The following is a 12,622-nucleotide window of genomic DNA, read 5'->3' on the forward strand; positions in this document are numbered from 1 at the left end:
TGGAAAGGCATAGTACCGCAGACATCCTAATATGCCTGGCGGTGTCTGATAGACACCGCCAGACATTTTAAATCTGTTTCGCTGCGGTCGGAAGGCAACCACGGGGGAAAAGCTGTGGACTGAAAAAATATCCCCCCGCCATCCTAATCTGACGGGGGGGTATTTCTTCAGTCCGCAGAGGATAATCCGCATCCTCCGGCCCGGCGGTGGCTTCCGCCAGCCCGGAGGATGCGGATTATCCACAATCATAATGGGCCCCTATGTGTGAAATTCATCTTCATAAATATTTTGTGGATAAACCGATTGTCCCACCATTGCTTTTTTCACACAGTCATTATAGACCCTTTATATTTTTCCTCCCACATCTGCTACTACAATTTTTGAACAAAGTGTTTTAGAAGAGATTTCCAAATTGGAATAATCTACTCCTCCACCGCTCCTCCACAGCAATTCCAGAATATGTCTAGACCTGAATGTCTTGCTATTAAATGCTTACAGGAAAACCAAAATATAGTGATCAAACCAGCTGACAAGGGGAGGTAGTTGTGGTTCTTTACACATGTGACTATAATGCAGAGGTTTAGAGATTTTTGAGTGTGAGAACTAACTATATACCGCTAATGAGGGATCCCACAGCTGAACTGCGGGGTATCATTAAGGTCATGTTGAATGAAGTTAGAGATATGTGGATATCAAGTGAGGAGGCTGATTTCTTGATTAATCCTTCACCACATGTGACAGCATTCTATATTTTGCCTAAGATCCACAAGCACCAATGCACACCTCCTGTTCACCCCATTGTGTCAGGGGTTCAAGCATTATTGGAGTAACTCTCCCAGTTTGCTGAGTTTTTTCTGCGAGAGAGTGGGGTCAATCAACCTGCTTACCTACTTGATACCAACCATATTTTGAACTAGTTACAGGATCTTGAGTATGATCCAGCAATGCAATTTTTGGTGACTCTCAATATTGAATCACTGTATATGAGTATTCTCCAAGAGGCCACTTTAGTTGAATGTTTTTGTATGTGCTTTGTCCACTCCATGTTGATTGTTCACTTATTTTGCAGGTACAGTGCACAGATGGGTGACTACTGGTCCTCATGCCATGATGAATTTGGCTGTAAGTTTTGTGTGGCAATGAAACAAAATGGTCTTAACATGTAACCTTGTTTTTAATTATTAGCCTAGACATAGATTAAAGCGTATGTGTTACGTCATTCGTCACTCAATTTTTATCAATTTTTAAGGACGGTATTACTTCTGTTCTTCCTTCCTTCCTTCCTTCCTTCCTTCCTTCCTTCCAACTACAGGAGGTTGATGTTTTTTGTGTGACATGAATCAATAGTTATACTCATTGAGTACCACTAGTGATTTACATGGTGCTTGATCCTCCTGTTACTATAGAAATGTTACAGATAATGATACAGACAGTTTCTTCAAAATTATTTTGAATTTTTTTGAGTATTTTCTGTATGACTCAGAATGAGTTAAAAGGTCCCTAGGCACCGGTCCTGAAAAGAATCGCACCTGACTCTGAATTTTCAGTGGAGCATGACCTAACCCTATACATGATGTTGGTTTGAGGGGACTGTCCTGTTAATTTTGGTGTGACCACCACCAAGGGCTTTTATCATGTAATTTCCCCCGGTGGCAGCCAAACCCATGCTGTGCCCAGCCTTTGGCCATGAATTGGCATAAGGTTAGCCACAGGGCACGTCTAGAAGCCAGGTCCTGCTTCCATCTCCCCAAAGGCATCCAACACCACTCTGAGCCCAACCTTTGGCATGTGCAGTGTGGGTTGGCCATGGCTTGGCCAGCTACTAGGTCCTGCAACTAAATTCCCAGCAAGGTGACAACCCGACACAGTGCACAGCCTTTGGCGTGCTCAGCATACGGTTGGCGTTTGGACCCGGGGGACCCCATCCCCTGGGGCCAAAATACCTATATTAATGGAAAGGGATGTGCAGCCCCCTCTTCAACCCTTAATTGGCCCCAGGGTCCCCAGGGCCAGTTAAAATGAAAAGGAGTGGTGTAGAGTGAAGTGTCATAGAGTGGATTGGCTTAGAGTGGAGTGTGGTAATTGAAACAGACTTAGCGTTAATGTGGGTAAGCAGATGCAGATGAAATGCGTCAGGAATATTGATTAGGAGAAGAAAATGTTAATTTTTGGTTGTGGAAGTAGTGTTATATTTAAAGTGTTAAAATTCTTAGGGCTTGATTACGAGTCTGGCGGCCGACTCGCGGTGGCGCAGTGGTGGTGGTCCTGCAGCTGCCGTATTCTGACGCAACCTTTTGGGCAGCCACTGCTGCACCAGTTACACCCTGTGTGCCTCACTGAAGCAGTGGGGCAGTGGACAGGGGTATCCAATATGCAAGGCATGTCCGCCTCGGTCCACCAAGCATATTTCAAATTTCCCCACCTCCATGAAAGACTGGCAGTGGAAAATGAAAGGGGGCCCTACAGGACCCCCATGCCCGAGCTCCTATGGGCATTCATACAGTGGAGCACAACATGTACCCCCTGTTTGCATGCACCCCAAGTTCCACTACAGCATGGACTTCACAGTGGATCCCATGCTGGAACTGCTTGAGTTCCCATTGCATTGCCCACCTTCAGGGCACCGCTGTGGGAACGGCAAAAGAAAAGCTAAAAAATGCTGATAACAAGGCAGTATCTGATTGGCTAATGGCTGTGTTTACAAAACATAAAAGGCAGTCATGTAGTGTTTAGCACAATTTCGCTGAGTTCTGCGTTAGAGCCTTATGTATAACCAAACATTAGGTTTTTTGGTCTTCCCTACCTATTACCTCTTTATGAAAGTGATAAGATTTAGAGAAATGTATTTATAATCTTCTATATATTTTTGCAGCAGGTTAGGGAGAAGTAGTGTGGCAGTTGTAGGTATCACAGTGGCACACCGTAGCCTTTTTTGTGTAGTTAAATCTGCTAAAATTTTGTATTTGTAAAATATTGTGTAGTACACTGCAAGTGAAATTCTTTAACATATTTAGTGTTCATTAGTTTAAGTAAACCAATACTCCTGAGACAGTACCGCGGTACTCCGTACTTGTTTAGTAAATATATAGAAATAGGACTGTGTGTTAGTGAGTACAAAGTTTATGGAAAAACGCTTCGGTGCCCAAATTTGTTTCGGGCCCCTCTTTTACCTTTGCGCCCCCTTGACCAATCATTGCAAAATATTCCACTCTCTGCCAATGTAGAAAAAGCAATAGATCTGGAAAATTTTGTGGAGACTCATCAAAGGGGGGCAAATTTATTAGCAAGCGAAATTCGGAGGAATTACAATACCTGGAAATCCCAACTATAACTATAGTGCAGCTACCTCAATTGTTCAATTCTTTTTACACATTTTGCATTTTTAATATGTATATTTGTAGTTCAAAAGAAATATTAAATGTACTTTTTTATTGTAATTAGTGCCATTGATTAATAATATCAATTTGTATACCAATTTATTGTATATTTTACACAAAGTTTTGTGTATGTTCATTATGTTTTTTTAATGTTTACTTTTTGTACACATTTTGTCATCACATACATTTTAGATTTTTAATAATTAGACCAACTTTAATGTATTATGTGCAGTTTTGGGACTGGGGGATGTGTGTAGAGGGAGTAAGTCATGAGTTGTGTATTGATTCGTAGTGTTGTTATAGTTGTGTGTAAGGTTGTGTGTCTGTGTTATGTAGTATAGTGTGTTAGACCTATGTGTAACATAGTTACTTTTATTAGTTATATGCGAGGGAAGTTTGGAAATGAGTGGTATATTGCTTGTAATATATTTGAAGTGTATGTTATGGGAGGTTGGGTATAATGTGTTTTAAAGGTTTTTGTATGGTAAGAGTGGACATCTTTTTTTATTGTTGGATGTGTTTTTGTTTTATAAAGAAAATTATTTTGATTATCTTTTAACCAATATTACTTTTTAAACTCCTTTATTTTTCAGCTTTCAAGTTTCTCTTTTTAATTACATTTTCAGAGTTGTGTATGGATTTACTTTGGTTGTTGAATTTTTCTTTTTTTTGTTACTTCTTGCCTATATTTGTGAATGTGGTTTGTGCACTAGAGAAGGATCATTGTCATCAGCCATAAAACTGTAATGTGCATTTGTTTTGTTTAATTTGGATTGGAAATGTTTGCTATTAATAACGTTATTTATTGATGTGTGTTTTTAAATTAAATGTTGTCTACTATATGTATTTGTTACTAAATGCTTGTTGGTTTAGATTTTCTTAAACTGTGTTATTGTATTGTATGATATGTATTTCATATTCTTTTTATATTAAATTGTTTTCATTTATCAGTCTTATTGGGTATTGTTTAATGATATTGTTAAACACCTATTTAATAAAGGTAATTTAGTATGCAGCACTTTATATCCTAGAAAGCTGTCCCTAAATGATGGTTATATTACTGTCATGAATTTCACCATGTATGTTGTAGGTTTATGTGAATGGTGGAGGGCACAATTGAAAAATGCTATTCATCATCCTCGGAGGGTTCTTCCACTGCATACATTATTATTTCCCTGTTGTTATTATTATTAGCGTTTAGGAGGTGGCATTCCTCACAATATGTGGTGGTTAGATTTTCAAGAATGGCTGTGCCTTGATATCTTCTAGGAGTAAGCCGGGGATTATTTTGTGGCCTTTCTTGTGCATGGTATTAATCTTTTTAAATTAAGGATAACTGTATTTGTCTTGCAGTGTGCCAAAAATTTGTGCGTGGATATTTTCTAAAATTGTTCCTATGTCTTCTCAGGGGTTAGTGCTTACTTCTCTGAGGTTATGCTCTCTATCGTTAATTGCACCATCATTTCTAGTCAAAGCTCTTTAATAGCGTAGTATGTGCATTTTCAATTTCCCTGGTCTCTCCAGACTGTATGTATGTCCCATGTATGATAATAATAGTTTGCATTTCTGAAAGGTGATGTAAGTGGCTCTTTCTGCCATTATATCTGCAAATATTAGAGGTATATATTTATTACTTTATGTCAAAAATATACTTTTCTTTACTGTTAACATTTAACATGCATTATCAGTTTTCACATTTGATACTTGCTATTTCTTTCACATTTAATTAGATTTAATTAGATTTACTTACTGTCAGGGTTTCTTTATTGAGTTTTTCATTTGATCATCAGGGTAGCTTTTCTGTTCACAAACTTGTAATGGAAGCTAAAATGCGGAGATATAAAAAGAAAGATATATTTCACCGCGTGGTGCCTGCTGCTTTGTGTATGCAAATGCAGGGGGGTACCACAAGTATCCCCCATGTGCACCCCCCACCTCGCCTTCACCATGGGGGCCTGTGTGCTTCAATTCAAATCAGCAATCACAACGTGGCAGCGAGGAGCACTGTGCTGTTAAAACATTTCCTTCAATGCATCGTGTAAAAAGAGCAAGAATACTGGACTTTGACAGAAATGAAAAGCTACTAATGTTATTAAAGGTACGATGTCAGGCTGGGAAATCTGCATAATAATGCATTCTGGGAACTGTGGTTGAAAGGATAGGCCACATGACCACTGGGATTCTAGAACTCAACTCACCTGTGAACAAGGCGCTGGGTGTCGAAACTAGTAAAGTATTTAAGAGTTGTTTGCTGCCACGTTTCTGAGACACAACAAAGATGTCAGCCTTGAAATGACGCTGAAGCTGTGTGCTCTTCTCCTTTGTCATATATATATATATATATATATGTGTGTGTGTGTAAAGTTTATTTTTTTAGTGTGTAGATCATTTTATATAATACTAGCTTACCAGTCGCATGTTGCTGCGATCTCCGAATAAAGGAAATTCAAGGAAACTACTTTTGATAACATTCAATTTACATTTACATTGTGTCATTTTTATTGAAACTTATTCATTTTAATATGGAAAACATTTCAAAGTGTCGTTTTCATTCTATTTATTTATTCGAGTGCTTGTGGATACACGATTTTTTGTTTTTCCGTCTGGTGCGTACATCAGTATTCGAAAGATTATGAAGGCCCTGGGGGCCGATATTTAAAAAAATGTTATGCCAGAAACCTTCGCGGGAGTGTACTCAACAACTTCCCAAAGTTTCATGGCGATCGGATGAATGTCGTAGTAATGCATAAAGTAATGCAAAACTGTAGCAGTAGCGTTGAAAACATCGAGACTGGACTACTGCAATAGCCTGTATGCGGGAACTAATAAAGCCGTGCTCCACAGGCTGCAGTTGGTCCAGCACGCCACTGCCCATTTGGTACTTCGCTGGCCTAGAAAGTCATCTGCCTCGGCCGCGCTTAAGACTCTCCATTGGTTACCAATACACAAGCATATTTTATTTAAGATCCTTATTATCACCTTTAGAGCTTTTCAGCTACAAGGGCCCAGGAACTTGTACAATGGCTTCAAACGTTATCAGCCAGCTCGCTGCCTGAGGTCCGCTAATCAAAATCTATTGGTAACCCCTAGATTCAGACTTGTCACTAAAGGTGGGAAATCTCTTTTTGTCCTGGGATCCAGGGTTTGGAACAAACTGCCACCTCAGCTTCGGCTAATGTCCAATGAGAGCCACTTCAGGAAGTCCCTGAAGACCTGGGTGTTCTCCCTCACTGATGCTGCCTGTAGGGCACTGGTGTAAAGTGTGCAGTATGTACTGAGCTGCCTCTAGTCCACCAACCCATTCCAGCTGGGTTGGTCCCAAGCGCCAAGATGCTCCATGGAGTGGTAGTAGCGCTATACAAATGTGACGTTACATTACATTTACATAAAATAAAGGACAAACAGACAGACAGACAGACATACATTCGTTTTTATATATATAGATTCTCGCGGTTAATGTTTTTTGCATTAATTTTGCTTTATTGATTTTATATTATTTTAATTTGTTTAATCGCTTATATTTGTGTATATTTATTTTAGTATTTTTGTGACTAGATATGGCTTTATAAATAATTTATAATATTTTATTTTTAGTTTATATGGTTAGTTAAATATGTTACAATATTTAGTTGTGTTTTGAAAATGTATGGGTTTTTAGATCTAAATATTAATTTAAAATGAAGTAGAATAATATTAGTTTAATTTATTTAAACTATATTTTGTATCAATGTTGTTTTAATATTTTTTATATTTTCTATATATTTAATATATTGTCTACATTTTTGTGATCTATACTCTGGTAATATGGTGATAGTTTTGTTAGTGATATTTGTGTATTTCTCGTTTGACTCTTGTTAGAAATGGGGATCTCTAGTTGGCAGCGGCGGGCGCAGAGGTCCAAATAAGGGGCTACACCCTTCGATAACCCCTGCTCAACCCTGTGGTAACGTAGTATGAGCAGACAGGCCTATCTCAGAGGCAGTGTGTGAAGCATTTATGACCATACACAATAACACAGGAGAGACGCTACAAATGAACAGTAGGCTAAAAGCACTCAAGGAGCCACAATGCACATAATTACCGATTCACTTCAAAAGCAACAAAGGCACTCAAAAAACGTGTGGAATAAGCTTAGTTCGAGGCCGGGGTCCATGCGACCCGGTGATGCACAATGTACAAGTCAAGTCAAGTCAAGTCAAGTCAAGTCATAGGGTCTTCTATAGAGCAACATATCACCGTTTGGTCTCAAAGCGCTTGCGGACACAGTGAGGGTGGTCAAAAGCTATTAGTTGGGAAATAGCCAGGTTTTTAGTTCCTTACGAAAGGACATGTGATCTGAAATGGAAGAGATATGTGGGGGGAGCTTGTTCCCGAGATGGGAGGCGAGATAAGAAAAAGACCGTCCACCTTGTCTCGTGGTGCGCACTCTCAATGGTGTTAAGAGAAATTTAGAGCTAGATCTCAGGGTTCTGTTTGGTTGGTATTTCCACAGTTTATTAACTAAGTACCCTGGGCCAGAATGGTAGAGGCTCTTATGTATGAGGCAGAGAGTCTTAAATTTGCTTCTCAGCCTAATTGGTAGCCAGTGTAGGAATTTCAAATTGGCACATGAGGATGATCTCCTTGGTAGATCCAATATGAGTCTGGCAGCAGTGTTTTGAAGGATTTGTAGCTTGGCATAGAGATTGTCATTTATGCAAGCCAATAGTGCATTACCATAATCCACTCGACTCATAATTAGTCCCTGGATCAATAGTTTATGAGAATCGATTGGTAATCACTTAAAAATCCGGCGCAGATTGCGTAAAATTCCATAACAAGTGCCCACGACCCGGTCCACATGAGCTTTCATCGACAGTTTATTGTCGATGATGATCCCCAAGTTGCAAACAGTTGATATTGGTGGTGGGCAGGGGCCCAGTGGTTGTGGCCACCAGTCACTGTACCTAAGATTTAAAGGGGCATGGCACGCAGCCCAGCAGGAAGCTGGGGTGATGACAGGTAGACTCGCAGCGGCCGCAGCTCCCAGCTGTAGTGGTCTGTGGCATGCACTCACAATAATCCTGGGACGGGGCTTAAAAGCAGGCACCCAGCGGCACACGCAGGTGATAACAAGATAATCGAAGTGGTGACTTAGTGCGGGCACTCAGCGGCACAACTCCTCAGCTGCAGCAGCCCACAATAGCGATAGTGCTGATTCTCATAGGACGGCAAATGCGGGCAGTCAGCGGTACAGCTCCTCAGCTGCAGCGGCCCACAATGACGGTAACAATGACTTTGGTAACACAGGCAAATGCGGGCACTCAGAGGCACAGCTCCTCAGCTGCAGCGGCCCACAATAGCGATAATGATGACTTTGGTGACACAGGCAAATGCGGCCAGTTAGCGGCACAGCTCTTCAGCTGCAGCGGCCCACAATAGTGATAACAATGACTTTGGTAACACAGGCAAATGCGGGCACTCAACGGCACAGCTCCTCAGCTGCAGCAGCCAACAATAGCGATAACAATGACTTTGGTAACACAGGCTAATGCGGGCTCTCAGCGGCAACAGCTTCTCAGCCACGGTGGCCCACAATAGCGATAATGATGACTTTCAGCCCACCTTCCCCGCAGTAGAACCAGAGTCTCTGGAATTCTCAACAGAGGCCTCACCTGTGAGTAGAATCCATCTCAAATAGGAATCAAGTAGGCTGATGGGTGAAGTATAATGTCCCTGAGACTTCAGCAGGAGGCAAGCTCAAATCACGCCCTTGAGTAGTTGCTTCAGCAAGATGGATGAAAGTTTCAAAGTCCTTTCCCTCTAGTTACACGGACAGAGGTTCGTCTTGACTTCCAGAAGTAACAACCCGTGTAGGGGTTTTAGCACAGATCTTTATACCCCAAAAGTCTTTGTTCTCAAAAAGTCACAAATCACTGAACCCAGCCAGAACCAGTTTGGTGTTGTCCTGGAGTGCTTTGTTTACAAGGCTGCATCCTGCCTTTCAGGAAGAGGGGGTCTGCCATCAGATGCACAGTGGGAGGTGGAGCCATCATTCACCTTGCCAGGCACAGCCCTGCTCAGATCAAAGGGTCACCCCTCCTCATACTCCACTGCCGATCTCTCTATTCAATCCAGGTCGGGCTCAGCCTGCCCTAACCCTCCAAAACCAGACAACCAATACACATAACAGCAGAGCACACTGGAAGGTTTAGGCAAGAAAATACCTACTTCCCAAAGTGGTATTTTCAATCACAGAACATACAAATAATCATCACTAAAAGATGCACTTTCATATTTGGAGCTCAGGCATACTAAATCCGACTTTCCTATCATGTTCCTTGGGTCAATTAGAATTATACCAATTCATACAGTCAATATACAATAGGGAGCATTCGCGCTGTGGCACTGAATGGCAGTGGCACAGCGCCCAGAGCATCTAACACCAGCAAACACAGAGGAGACAAAAGCGAAAAATGGAAGGGAGACCCACACCAATGGTGCCAGGTCTAACAACTCTAATGTGACAATATTTTGGTAAACAATGTTTTATTGTGATATTTTCGTAATTCAATATTATGGTGGCCAAAATTGTGTTATATAACTCCCACTGACTTATTCGCAGTCTTCTAGCTGTCCCAGATACTGGAATTCTAGAACCACATAATCAGTGGTCTACACCCAGTGCCAATCCTTTCCCACACATGCACAAAACTGTACCCCAAAACTCTACAATCACTCACTCACTACTTACTTACTCACTCAATCAGGGGTTTGTAACCAGAGTCTTTCAATGTGTCTCAAAAATGTGCTCTAAATCCAAGATCATGCTCTTGCTAGGCCAAGAACATAGAGGCTCAACTAGAGCAGTCACGTAGGGTAAGTCCTGCACTCTGGTGGATGCCAAGAATGAGCCTCCAGCATTCTAAAAAGCACTCACTCTCAAATCTCACTCCTTCTCACCTAAAATTTACAATAGCTAGATAAATAAAATTCCATATGAAACCCAGCTTGATCACCCACTGCCTCCCTCTTCAGCATGTGTGCAGGAAAGTAAATATAACAATCAAGGAGTGGGAACTGGCTATTGCTTGAATGTAAATATGGCCAAACTCAGAGGAAGCATTACATTTTTCTTCCCTTGGACTCTCTAAGGCACATTATGCCTCTAATATGCTACGTGTGCTTTTAATCCTCTGACAGTTCCACTTTATATCACCAGCAGGCCAGACTCTCAACACTATCTCTCTTAGGTGCAAACAATCACACACTCATTTGATTTAATTTCTCTCTCACTCTACTTCACTTTCTCGCTGTCCTTCCTCTCTTTCTCTTGGTAAATGCTATCAACCATATGATATAATATATAATGTGTATCTCTAGGATGGTACCACATGTCACGTTTTCATACCTTGAATATGCCATGGACAAAAGGAGAGCAATCGATGCCTTGATATTCACTTTTTAAGTACCATATGATTGCTTTATGATTTGTATATCTGTGACTGTTGTACTGTTTCTACTTATATATTTCTCTTACATGAGATGAAGCTAACCACTCACCCTAAAAAAAGACTACCCAAAACATGCCAGTGTATAAAAGATACACATCCAATGACCCATAACTGGGCTTTCATCGAAAATCTAACAGTATTTTAAACCTAACAATGAAACCTCACAACATTGTTCGACTCTCACCTACAAATAGTAAAACTCAGACAGCTCATACTAGATAGAACACCTTATCCAATTTTCACAAACTGCAGCATGTAAGCCATGTAGTTGACAAACCGCTGTCAAATCAATAGCAGGTTTAGACTACACCAACATAGAATATAGAAATACATTTTAAAAATATGCAGAATAACCAGAATAAACATAACACACCCTCCTGTGCACAATCTTACATCATACGATGCAAAGCAGATATTGATTACCAAAGACACTATACTTTGAATGGTCAATAGACCTTCCTATAGCCACAAATGACAAACATACAGAATGTCTGTCTGCACACACAGCCACTAACATAAAGCACAGTTAAAGTCTTCCTAAAGCAAACTCATGCTGCTTACACGCTAATTATTATAAAACGTATAACACTACATAATCTGTACTAACCACATATATAGTCAACAAAACAATAAAATAGTATCAAGTGATCATTTCTACAGGTCTATTGATAGCCTTGCTAGCTCCAAAATAGAGAGCACTCAGATAAAGGATGCCACAATAATGGTTAGCGCTATACAAATGCGATAAAAATAACATAACACAACATAAAATAGCACTTCATGTTGTGTTGGTTTTTTGCACTGTGTTGTGTGGTGTGTTTTGTATTAATTTGTTGTGTAGTGGTTGTGTCATATTTATTGTGCTGTGTTGGTGATGGGCTGTGTTGTTATTGGGCTGTAATGTGCTTGTGTTTTAATTAGGATGTTATTATGCTTTTGTATTCTATTGGGTTTGCTTTGTTGTATGAGTTCTGTTATGATTTATGTTATTGTTGTTTGAGTGTGTTTCTTTCTTTGATTGCAATGTGCCGTGTTGTGTACTTAATTTAAAGACTTTGGCTTGTGGTATTGTGGTTCGGTTGTTTTTCTGGTTTGAAGTGTAATTGTTTTCTTTTATTGTGTTCTGTTCAGCTATTTAGTTGTCTTTCAAGATGTCATCAAATGCTGCTGCATTTCCAACCAAAAAAGTCCCTTTTATCAGAAAACAACCATTTATAAGTAGCATAAATGTAACATAACACTGGAGGGCAAAAGCTGAGTAAACCACCATCCTTTTTTATCTCAAATCGCAAAGTGACACAGACGGAGTACTTTTCATATTTGGGAGTCACTTTCGACTATAAGGCATCCTGGAGGAGTATGGTAGAGAACCGTGGGATCATGCTGGAAAAGAGCCCTAATGCTATACGCTTTTTTTTAAAAAAAGGTTGGGAACAAGAAACCCAGATATTTTAAGAAAGGTCTACAGGGCTAAATGTAGGGCAGTAGCTACTTATGGTGCAGGGGTGTGGGGCCATGTTAATGCAAAGAGGATACAAACAACAGAGGATCTGTTTTGGAAAACGATGATGAGTCTCCCCACTGGTTGTCCCAATTTTAATGTGAATGAAGAATTAAACATCCCCTATATAATTGACTGGATAAACATCTCACCCATTCTCCTATGGCACTCAGTATGGTGTAGAGACAGAGTGTCACTCACCCAACAAATAATACAGGACTGCCTATCCCTTGAACATAAAGAGAACATCC

This window comes from Lissotriton helveticus, chromosome 6 (genome assembly GCF_964261635.1).
Source record: "Lissotriton helveticus chromosome 6, aLisHel1.1, whole genome shotgun sequence".
Classification (NCBI taxonomy): domain Eukaryota; kingdom Metazoa; phylum Chordata; class Amphibia; order Caudata; family Salamandridae; genus Lissotriton; species Lissotriton helveticus.